This window comes from Pseudorca crassidens, chromosome 9 (assembly GCF_039906515.1).
Source record: "Pseudorca crassidens isolate mPseCra1 chromosome 9, mPseCra1.hap1, whole genome shotgun sequence".
NCBI classification, from domain to species: Eukaryota; Metazoa; Chordata; class Mammalia; order Artiodactyla; family Delphinidae; genus Pseudorca; species Pseudorca crassidens.
In genome coordinates, this window is record NC_090304.1 from 1,017,501 (window position 1) to 1,029,380 (window position 11,880).

Below are 11,880 nucleotides of genomic sequence, written 5' to 3' on the forward strand. Positions count from 1 at the left end.
GCGATCTCAGGGCGTGACCCGGGAAGCTGTAGGGCCCCCTGGTGCATGCCCCACCTCCCCTGGGATCCCTGCTCTTCATTGCCTGATGTCCAGCATCTTGACCACTGTTGTTTCACATATTTTGTCCCATCTTTTAGTTGTTTCAGGCGGGACTGAATCCAGCCTGTGTTACTCTTTTTGGAAGTTGGAGCTGGAAGAACTTGATGAGATGGAATCTAAAAACCTTATAATGTGGTTCATAGTCACTAACAGAATGTGGGCAAATGCAGAAAAGTAGCCGGAAGATAAGCACTGCCCCGCGGAGTCCCTCTGCCCAAACCCACACCCTGTTAGCCATTAGCCCTTTGCTGTGTCTCCTCCTGGCTGTTTTCTGTGTGAGACATTGGGCCACACTGTTGTGACGCCTCTTACTTTTCCAGGGTGCCTTCATGCCTGGAATTTATCGTCTCCCGGTTCTAGAGGCTGAAGTCTGAGACCCGGTGTCAACAGATTTGGCTCCCCTGAGGCTGGGAGGGGCATCTGGTCCACACCCCTCCTCTTGCTGCCGCCGCTTCCTGGTCACCTTTGGGGTTCCATGGCCTGTGGACACATCACCCCCATCTCTGCCTGCATCTTCACGTGGCCTTCTCCCTGTGTGCGTGTCTGACTAAAATGTTCACTCTTTTTATAAGGACACCACTCGTATAGATTAGGGCCCACCTGTTCCAGTGTGACCTCGTCTTAAGCAATACATCTGCAAGGACGCTACCTCCATGTCATGTCCCATTCTGAGGCGCTGGGGCTCAGGACTTCGACCTGGAAATGTGTGCATTTCCACAGGAGGCCACGTACAGGGACTCCTCTCTCCTTTGGAGACTGTTTGGGGGGCTACCTTGTGCACCTTGTTCATCTCTGTGGGGAGTGGGTGGGGCAGGCCCGTTCTTCCCAAGGCTCTGCCCGTACCCTCCATCCTGCAGACATCTTGGACCACTCTCCCGAAGGAGATGCCCATCTCAGGGGGTCCTACCCTATGTTGCTGTGGGGCCTCCAGAGGGCCATGGATACACCCTCTGAGCTGGACCTCTCTCCCTCAGGCCTCCCCACCCGCTGGGGACCACGCAGGGTAGGAGTCTCCCCTCATCTCCTCCTGGGTATCACTGAGATGAATGCAGTGGCCCCAGGCCTGGGCCTTGCTGTCCTGAGTCAGCCCCCAGCCCTCTGGCCGTAGCCTCACTGGGCACGCACGACTTGTAGAACAAGGGTAGGCTTCCCAGCAATAATAACGAGAAACATGGCAATGGCTGCTACTGCAGTCCACGCTTACAGCCCTGTGCCGGGCTCTGCCCTTTGAGTGTTTGTGGCTGGTGGGGGCACCTAGAGTCCGGCCCTGCCCGCTGGGCCCCGTTCCCGTGCTGCTGCCCCCGGAGTGACTCTGGCCCACAGGTGACGGGTAGGGCAGTTCCCCCCAGCTGCTCCTTGAGAGGTTTCTGTTGACTCTACCCCTCGCCAGCTCTGTAATCGGCTAGAGCAGAGGCCACATCCGCTTCCTCGAGGCCTGCACACAAGGAATGTCCCTGCTCCCGCGGCGCTGCGTCACTAGGCCTGGCTCCAGGTCCAGCTCTGGGCCTGCTGTGTGGGGCTCTGGTCCCTCCTGGGGGATCACCACTCACAGCTGCACTCCCCACCATAGGAAGTTGGGGCACCAGAGGCTCTACGTACGGTCGCTGTGCCGAGGTCAGACGTGGCCACGCCTGGGGAGGACAGGCCCCCTTTCTGAGGGAAGGAGGGGCAGATTCTAGTCGTCCAAGCTTCACAGCCCACGGGTGGGGGTGGCGCCGTGGCCGACTCCAGGCAGGGTCCCACCTCTTCCCACCCCCAGAGCTGGGGCCATCATTCTGGGCACTTCTGAACCCTCCCCCGTCCCTGGCCCCAGGGGCTGGCCGCTGGCGTGGCCCTTCTGCCTGCATCCTGCCCCCTAGCTTCCCAGGGAGGGGCTCAGGCCAGGTGGGCCCCAGGCAGCCTGGTCATGAAGGGCCTTCTAGGGTGTGGGCTGAGGCCTCAGAGCCCTGACTATCCCCAGGGGGCTGTAGGCAGAGCCCCAGGGCCTCCGGGTGGAGTAGGGCTCCCCTCTGGAGGAGGGAGGCCGCCAGGATGCCCAATGGCCTTCCGTGCGCTCATCTGGCCAAACGTCAGGAGTTTCCCCTGCACCTGCTCACTGCCGCCCAGTTCCCCAAGCACAGGGTCAGAGATGGGCGGCCCTCTGTGGGGCAGGGCCGGGCAGGGAGGCCTCGGGGCCAGGACGAGCAGGGCTGCCCAGCTGGGGAAGGGTCCCCATCGGGTGTAATGCTTAGAGTGACTGATGCTTCCTGACCATCACTGTGCAGATGAGAGAGAGGCCAAGGTCGGGCAGGAGGAAGCGGAGGGGCCGACTCCCTCCGGCCCAGCCTGTGTGCCTGCCTCGCATGCAGGATGCAGACCCGGCAGCAGACGGCGCCCACTTGTCACAGGGGCCGCGGTACAGAGACAGATGGGGTCAGGTGACCGCGGGATGCCCTCTGACCGACCTCCCCTCACTCCGTTCCAGGGCCGCTGAGGCCCAGAAGCAGACGCAAGGAACCTCCGAGTGGGCGTGGTCCACTCAAGCCACGCCCACGAAGGTCCGTCCGAGTGGGCGTAACCCGCTCACAGCCACACCCACACACGCTCGGGCCCGCCCACGCTCCGGCACACGAGGGCGCACGCGCAGCTCTCCTCCCGGAAGATGTGCGGGCTCTAGGCGTCGCCTGCTGCACATCGGCATCACGCGTGCCTCCTGCCTCTGGAACCTTCCATGGGACGGTCGCGCTGGCCGAGGTGTGGGCCTTCCCGGATGCTGAGACCCTTCCTGCACACCCGGGACTGGGAGGGGGGCGAGCTCCCTGCACGGGTGGCCGCAGGAGCGCCCAGTGCCCAGAGGAAGCACTGAGATGGGCAGACGAGGTGGCATCGGGGTTGGGGGGCAAGGGACCGCCCGGCTCCCGGGACCTCCGGGCCTGGTGGGCCCTGTGTCGGGCTCCAGGGGTGTCCCAAGTTCCCCATGGCTGTGCCGAGCCCCCCTTGCTTCTGAACGTGCAGAAGGGGCAGCCGCCAACCAGACTGCAGACACAGGAGGCCGGTTCCCTGTCCCCGCTGCCACCGCCAGGTCCCTGCAGACCCCCAGGCTGGCAGCAGCCCCCGCCCCTGCACGCCAGACTAAGGTTCCGCCTGAGTCTGCGGGGATTCCCCCCCAGGACCCTGTTCCCCCCCTGCAGCTTGCCCGCACCCCCAGGGCCATTCGCTGGCCAGAGGGCACAGGTGGGGCACGAAGTGGCAGCCCGCACGGGGGCCCGGAAGCGCCACAGTGTGCAATGGAACCGCCCTCGGCCGTCCAAAACCTCAGGCTTTTATTGAGTGGCAGCTGGATGCAGAGCATGCTGAGGGTGGGAGGCCCGGGAGCAAACGGTGCGCTGGGCCTGAGGGCCAGCGAGGACCTGTGGTTCCAGAACCCCCCCCCCCACGTTCACTCCCAGCCCGCGGCGCCTGGGCGGAGCTCCTCTCCCCCCTCCCCCTCCCACCTTACCCCAGCTGTTTGGTGCCCCTGCAGGCTGCCTGGTTGGGCTACTTGCAGGGGCTTGGGGGGCGTGTTGGGAGTGGGTGTGGTCATCGTCCCCCCGACCCAGCCCATAGATGGGCCTGGAGAAAATGATTTCCCCGGTGATCTTACCTGTGGCTGGAGGAGTGGGGCCACCAGGCTCTGCATCTCAGGCCCGCCCTGGGGCAGAGCCAAGAGGGGCTGCCTCGGCCCCAAGGACCCATCCAGCTGTTAAGGAGATGCCTGGTGGCCCCCACCTGGTGGCTCTGGGCCTGAGGGCCCTGGCTGAAGGGAGGGGTCAGCTGGATGTGGCTGGTGTTCCCCTGCCCTCGCGAAGGATGCAGGGACGAGGAGGCGCCCCCAGCTGACCAGTGGAGGCCCTGCTGCAGGGGTGGGCGCCCGGGTCCCACCCTGCTGCCCTCACTGCTTCCCAGAGCAGTGCGTCCCGTCCTTTAGTGGGTGACGGTGGTCCCGGGTTCCTGATCCTAATTCCCCCCCTTCCGGTGTCACCCTTGCTACACCTGCCCTAAATTCCCACCCCAAGTCCCCTTGGCTGTAACACCGTAGCCCTCAGCCCCAGACCTGTGCCCAAAGCTGTACCCCTTAACCCCCAGCCCCACCCTCACCTCCCTCCCTAAATCCCCCCCCCCCGCCCTCTGGGCTAGCATCTTCCCTAGCCTCAGCCTGTTTAACACATGGAGGCTCAGGGGAGGCAGGTGGGTCCCCACTGCGGCTGCACCCCAAGTGTGTGGCCATGTGCATCTGCCCGGGGCGGAGGGCAGCCTGGACCGTGGGAGCGCCTGTCCTCTGCTCTCTGTGACTCTGCCCCCGATTCTGTGAGCTGGATGGGGGGACAGCTGGCTGTCTCCTCCATCTCTGGAAAGTGAGAAGTGGGTGTTCTCCTGGCCGGAGCATCCTGGCCCCGGGAACCCCGGCTGGCTTCCGGAAGATGCCGGGAGGAGGGAGGGTGGTGGCGCTGGACCTGTGCCCCAACAGGACCTGGCCATAAAGAGGCGGGGCGGGGGCTTCGGCGTGGACTGCTGACCCTCCCTGCCGGACTTTGCCCCCAGCCCGGCCCCCAGCTGTCAGTCCTTCCCAGGAAGAGCCACCTTTGTTTGTTCCTTGAGAGTGTGGGTGGCATTGCCTACCTGCCCAAGCCCTGGCAGGCTCCTCTGTGGGCCTGGGGAGGGGGCCAGCAGGCGGCTGGGGCTCCCCTGGGGCTGCAGGCACAGGCCCTCCCCCACCCAACAGTGGGGCACAGGCCTGGAGAGGCCACCAGTGACCAGGCAGGCAAACAGGCCCAGAAAAGGCAGGGCCTGCGTGCGTCCACTCGGCCAGCCCTGAGCTGGGATCAGGGCCTGGGGTCCATCCCTTCCACGGCCTGGCCTCGTCTTGGATTGAGGAAGGTGGGGTCAATTGAGGCAGAAATGATCACTTTCATATTTTAGTTTGGAAAGAGGCCACATTGGGGGAGGATATAGTGTTTCTTCCAGCTCCTTGCTGACTGCCCCTGGACAGGGTCCCCACCCAGGCATCAGTGTTCACCTGGGTGATTCTAATAATATTATCAGGTGATGCATCGTCTCAGCCACTCCCCAGCACGGTCCCCGAGACATTTTTTGGGGGGAGGCTGAGAGCTCTAAACTATTTTCATAAGAAGACCAGGTGAGCTGCCGTTTTCACTGGGCTCCCGTGGCACAGATGGCGCAAAAGCCCCAGTGGGTGAAGCTGTTGGCTCAGCAAGGATCCCGGGGTGGCCACGGGGCAGGGCCCCCGTCTTCCCCACACACTCTCCCAGGGAAAGAAGCGCTTTCAGCAAACGCTCCGAATTTAACTGACCTCAGTCTGGGCCGTGGCGCAAGCGTCCCGCTGCGCTGGGCTCGGGTGCCGGGCGAGGGGTGAGAACCACTGACCGACGGGCCGTCGTTGTTCACACCGGGGTTCTCGGCAGACGTTTTCTCCAAAATGAGAAAAACAGCAGACAGTCCTTGTTGCCACGGTAAACTCGAGCTCTCTAGTGGGAATGAGAATTTTGGAACCGGCCAGCATCAGCGAGACGGCTTCCCGACCTGAAGGCCTTTCTCCGAGCTTGTGATGTTGGTGTGAGTTCCACGTGGACACGGAATGGGAGACTCTGAACCAGCGTTTTCCAAACGACCGATGCGCCATGTTACAGCATCACGGCGGCCAGAGACCCGTCCACGGAGCGAGATGGACCGAGGGTCCACGGGGCCCCAGTGAGCGGTGCACGGGGTGGGCTCCCGGTCCAGACTGCAACCGCCCCGAGAGATGCCACGTGCTGGGGTTTGGTGTCGGAGCAGAGGAGAAAGTCCGCGAGGATCCCAAAAGGCTGTTCATGTGCTCCTGCCTTTCCAGCTGCAAGTCTGGGTGAGGCCGGATTTTCTCTGGATGCTTCGACCAAGACGATATTTCCCAACTGACCGAAGACAGACGCGGTGACGACGTCCAGCTGCCGCTGAGAAGCCTGACGTCAGGGAGGTTCGCAGAAACGTGTATTCATGCCACTCTTCTTACTGAATTTTTTTTTTTTGAAAATATAGTTTGTTGGGGTAAAAATGTTATTTATGTTAGCATGTGGTGTATTTATCTTTATTTTTAACTGAAATAAACATTTAAAAATTTTCTCAGTTTTATTGCCTAACATGGCAAATATCAAGAGATAGCACCGTCATAAACCGAAGCTCTTTGGGGGCTCTCAATGCTTTTCAAGGTGTAAAGGGTCTTCAGGTGGAGGAGTTCATCCTGTCCTGCTGGGGACCCCCTTCTTGCCAACCACAATGCATGCTCCTTTTTAGGGGGGTCTCTGACCTTGGGGAGTGGCAATGTTGCCCCCATGCAGAGGTGCTGACCCATCCGGAGCAACCCACGATAGACCCGCCCCTCCCCGGGGTCCCAGCTGGGGGCTGCTTCCCTGACCTGTATTTATTTATTTATTACTTCAAATAAATTTTCTCTCTCTTTTGAAAAAATTATTCTTTTATTTTGGTAAAGTACACGTGACATAAAATTGACAATTTTAGCCGCGTCTAAGTGCACAGCTCCGGGGCAGTAAGCACACTCGCGTTGTCGTGCAAACTTCACCTCCATCCACCTCCAGAACTTGTTCATCCTCCCAAACTGATGCTCTGTCCCCATGAAACACTCACTCCCCTCCCCTACCCCAGCCCCGGCTCCACCGTCTACTTCCTGTTTCTATGGATGTGACTCCTCCGGGGACCTCATGTGGGTGGAATCAAACAGGATTCGTCCTTTTGTTTCTGGCTTATTTCACTGAGTGTCCCCAAGTGTCCCCAATGTCCCCAAGATTCATCCACATTATAGTACGTGTCAGAATTGCCTTCTTTCGTGTACCCATTCGTCCGTCAGTGGACACGTGTGTTGCTTCCATGTTTTAGCTGCTGTGAACACGGGTGTGCAAGTGTCTGAGTCCCTGCTTTCACTTCTTCTGGGGACGTACCCAGAAGTGGGATTGCCGGATCAAATGGTAGATCTGTTTTAAATTTTTTGAGGACCCTCCGTACCATTCCCACAGCAGCTGCACCGGTTTACATTCCCACCAACAGCGCACGGGGTTCTGGTTTCTCCACATTCTCGTCTGCACTTGTTATTGTCTGTTTTCTGGACAGCAGGGCAGCCTGGTGCGTGTGCTGTCCTGGCCTCTAGCTTGAGGTCCATTCCTGGCGGGCCCCAGGGCTCAGACCAGGCCCCTTTGCCACCTGCCAGACGCTCCGGCGCCCCACCCTTGCTGCCTCCTCTTCCCTGGGGAGCCCCTGTCCTTGGTGCCTGTCTGCTCAGAGGCCCAGGGGTCCTGCCAGGATGGGGTGTCCCGGGGTCTCCTGCCCCTAGAAGGGCCCCCAGAGCTTCCCCCGGGGCCCAGGTGTCTGTGTGTCTCGAGTCTCAGAGCCGAGGCCTGGAGAGCAGCTGGGGTTCAGGCCCAGGCCTTCCCGTCCTGTCAGGGAGGGCCCCAGCCCCCAGCCCCGGGGGTGGGATGCTGGATGTGGGCCCGGGGACTGACGTTCGCCTGTCTTTCCGGTGTCCTATCTTTACTGTTCTGTGTGATTGCGTCAGGAGGTCCCCGAGGGCCAGGAAGCAGGTGTTTGTGGCCTTGGGCGAGCCTGGCCTTGGCGTCACTGTGAGTGGTGTGACGTCACCCCGCCCACGCCCACGTGGCAGGGGTTTGGAGAGACGCCAGACACGCTGATCCTTTCTGAGTGCCGGCCGTGCTCTACCAGCCCAGGAGCTGGACACGCAGACCGCCGTCCTGTCTCCTACAGAGGGGCCACACCCCGGCTCCCCCGCCCCTGCCTCGGAGCCCTGAGCCCCCGGTGCCCGGAGGCAAGGGTTCCCGCGCCTGCCTGCGTTTCCCTCGCGGTGAGCGGTGGATGAAGACGGACACCCCGGCCAGCTGGAGGCCACAGGGCTTCTCAGCAAGGGGCGCCCACCGCCTGGCCCAGGGGCAGCTGGTGGGCGGGCTGACGGGGACCTTCGTCCTGGAGGAACGGGGCGGGTCTGCGGGGCTGGCGACACCCTCGCTGGGTGTGATGAGCCTTCAAGGGCGTTGCTGGGTCTCCTCGTGCCCTGGCCCGCTGGGCGCTCCCCTCTTTCCCTGGCTGTCACCTTAGGTTGTTTTATGGGCTTGTTCTCCCAACAGTATATCGGGGAAATGAAATCAAACGTTAGATATTCGCTGAGAACTTGATTTTTAACGGCTGTGGGCTGTCCTGGGGTCCAGCCTCACGGCCCTTCATCCATCCAGGCCCGGTGGCGGGGCAGCAGGCCTTCGCTCCTGACGGTGGACGCTTAGTGGGGCGCTTATTTTCGGACGTCACAAAATGCTGCTCCAGGTCATCTCAATGTTCTTGCCCAGAAGCTCAGCTACTTCTCCAGGGAACCCTGGCGCCTTTTATGGGAGGATGGTGTTGAGAACCAAGAGGGGTTTGCATCACATTGGGTGGTCATTGCTCGTGAGGTGTCCTGTTTGCAGGCCCTCTCGGTGGACAGCGCTAGGAAGACACCAACTGCATACACATCTATCACCCGTGTGTCTATCTATCTATCTATCTCCCATCTGTCTGTCTGTTATCTATCTATCACCTGTCTATTATTATCTATTATCTATCACCTTTCTATCTACCTCTACCTATCTATCTATCTATCATCTATCTATCGTCTATCTGTCACCTATCTAGCTATTATTATTATCACGATTATAATTATCTATCACCTATCTATCTATCTATCATCTATATATCTATGTATCTATCATCTATCCTGTGTTTATGGTTTGAACACGCTGGATTTGAGGTGCTGTGCTGTGAGTGATGGCTGATTTATACCTGTGGCTGGGGACTCCCTGGCCGGCTGCCTCCCTGGAAGGCACTGTTGGCGGGTGGGGAGGAGAGAGGGAGGAGGAATTCCCGTCCCCTTTCTGGCTTCTTTTGGAGTCCTGCTGTCCCAGAGGGTGGCTTTTGGGTGGTCCCACTACCAGCTGCGCCCTAGCCCCAGAGGCCCCTCCTCTCTGCTCCCCCCAGCCCTGGGGGTGGAAGCCACTTCCTGCCGCTCCCTCAGGGCCTCCTTTTGTCCTCACAACTTCCAGCACTTGCGTAACTAGCTCTGTGCTGAATCCTGTCTGTTTGAAATACCTTCTGTGGTTTCATTTTTCTGATGGGACAGTAATTGGTACCGGGTGGACTTCCGAGGTCAGTCCAGGGTCCAAAGTCAGGAAAAAGACTGGAGGGCAGATGGGCACCCTAGAGACAGAGCCCCAGGGAGGAGGGGATACCGTGAAGGCAGTGTTGGGGGGACCTGTCAGGCACGAAGCAGCTGCAATAGCAATGAGGAAAGAAAGGTCGCACATCAATGCCTCAGAGTCCACCTTCAGAAATTAGAAAAGAAAAAGAGCAAATTAAATCCAAAGTAAGTGGAAGAAAGGAGTATCGTTAATAAGATGAAGCAGAAAACAAAGTACTGGAGAAAAAAGCAAAAAGGACCCAAAAGCTGGGCCTTTGAGAAGGTCGATAAAATAGATAAACTTCGAGCCAGACTGATAGAAGGAAAAGAAAGAAGACGCAAATTACCAGTATTAGGAATGAGAGTGGGGACATCACCACAGAGTCTACAGATATTAAAAGGATAATAAGGGAATATTATGAACAATTTTCTGCCAATAAATTTAGCAACTTGGGTGAAATGGACAAATTCCTTGAAAGACATAATTCACTCAAGAAGAAGAAATAACTGAATAGGCTTATATATTCAAGAAATAGAAAACAAAACAAAACCAAAAACCTCCCCACAGAGAAAGCTCCAGGCCCAGACTACTTCAGTGGTGAATTCCATCAAGCATTTAAGGAAGAAATAATACCAACTCTGCACAGACTCTTCCATAAAGACTGAAAAAGAAGAAATATTTTCTTTCTTAAAAATTTATTTATTTATTTTTGACTGTGTTGGGTCTTCATTGCTGCATGCGGGCTTTCTCTAGTTGCGGCGAGCGGGGGCTACTCTTCCTTGCGGTGTGTGGGCTTCTCATTGCGGTGGCCTCTCTTGTGAAGCACAGGCTCTAGGCGCACAGACTTCAGTAGTTGTGGCTCGCGGGCTCTAGAGCACAGGCTCAGTAGTTGTGGCGCATGGGCTTAGTTGCTCCGTGACATGTGGGATCTTCCCAGACCAGGGATCAAACCCGTGTCCCCTGCATTGGCAGGCGGATTCTTAACCACTGAACCACCAGGGAAGCCCCAGAAGGAATATTTTCAACTCTTTCTATGTGGCCAGTATTACCCTGATGCCAAAACCACACAAAAACACCCCACGGGGGAAAAAAACTGTAGAGCATCTCCCTCATGAACATAGAGTCTAAACAAAATTTTAGCAAATCAAATCCAGCAACATATGAAAATCATGACTAAATTTTTTTCCCCCAGGAATACAGGGTGGGTTTACCATTCATGAATCATTATAATTCACAATATTACCAGACTAAAGAAGAAAAATTATAGGATCATCTCAATAGATGCAGAAAAAGGCATTTAACAGATTTCAACACCACTTCCAGATAAAATCTGTCAGCAAACTAAAAATAGAAGAGAACTTCCTCAACCTGATAAAGAGCATATCTACAAAAAGCCTACAGCTGGAGTCATACTTACAGACTTAACGCTGTTCCCTGGAATCAGAAACAAGATCAGGATATCTGCTCTTATCATAATCAACATTGTGCTGGGAATCATTACCAGTACAACCAGGAAGAGAAAGAAAAAAAAAAGAACTAGACTGGAAAGGAAGAAGTTTAGTTACAGGTAACATGATCTTCTATGTAGAAAACCTGAAATATACAAAAAAAGCTACTATAATTAGTGGGTGAGTTTATCAAGGTTGTAGGTGCCACAAAAATCAACTGTATTTTTATATATTAGGAACAATCAGAGATTGACATAAAAAGACCATTTACCATATGATAAAAAACATGAAATGCTTAGACAAAAATCTGACAAAAGAAATGAAAGACCCATACATTGAAAACTATAAAACACTGCTGATAGAAATGAAAGATCTAAATAAATGGAGAGATATACCTTGCTCATGGGTTGGAGGACCCAGTATTACTAAGATTTAATTCTTCCCAAACTGGTCTATATATTCAATGCAATCTCAGTCAAACTACTAGCAGACTTTTTCTTGGTAGAAATTGACAAATTGATTCTAAAATTCAGATGGAAATGTGGAGGACAGAGAATAGCTAAACAAAACAAAACAAAACAAAACCCACAATTCTGGAAAAGAAAAAATCGGAGGGTGAGCATTAGGTGATATTAGAATTATTGCAAAGCTACAGTGATCAGAACAGTGTGGTATTAACACAAAGATAGACAAATAGACCAATGTGACAGAAGAGAGAGTCCAGAAATAAATTCACAAGTATAAAAAACTAAATTTTTACACAGGAGCAACACAGGGAAGCAAGGATAGCCTTGTCCAGAAGGAGGTGGAACAATTGGGAAAGGAAAGGAAACTTCAGGCCATGCCTCACGCCATATGCAAAAATAATCTCGGAATGCATTGTGTAAAACCTAAAGGTATCATACTTCTAGAGGAAAATGCAGGAGAAAATATTTGTGAACTTGGGTTGGGCAAAGCCTTCTTACCTATACCCTATCATCCGGAAGGCACCATCCATAAAAGAGTAAACGGATGAACTGGGCCTCATCAAAATGAAAACCTTCTACTCTTCCAAAGACACTGTTAAGAGACTGAACAAAACAAGCCACAGA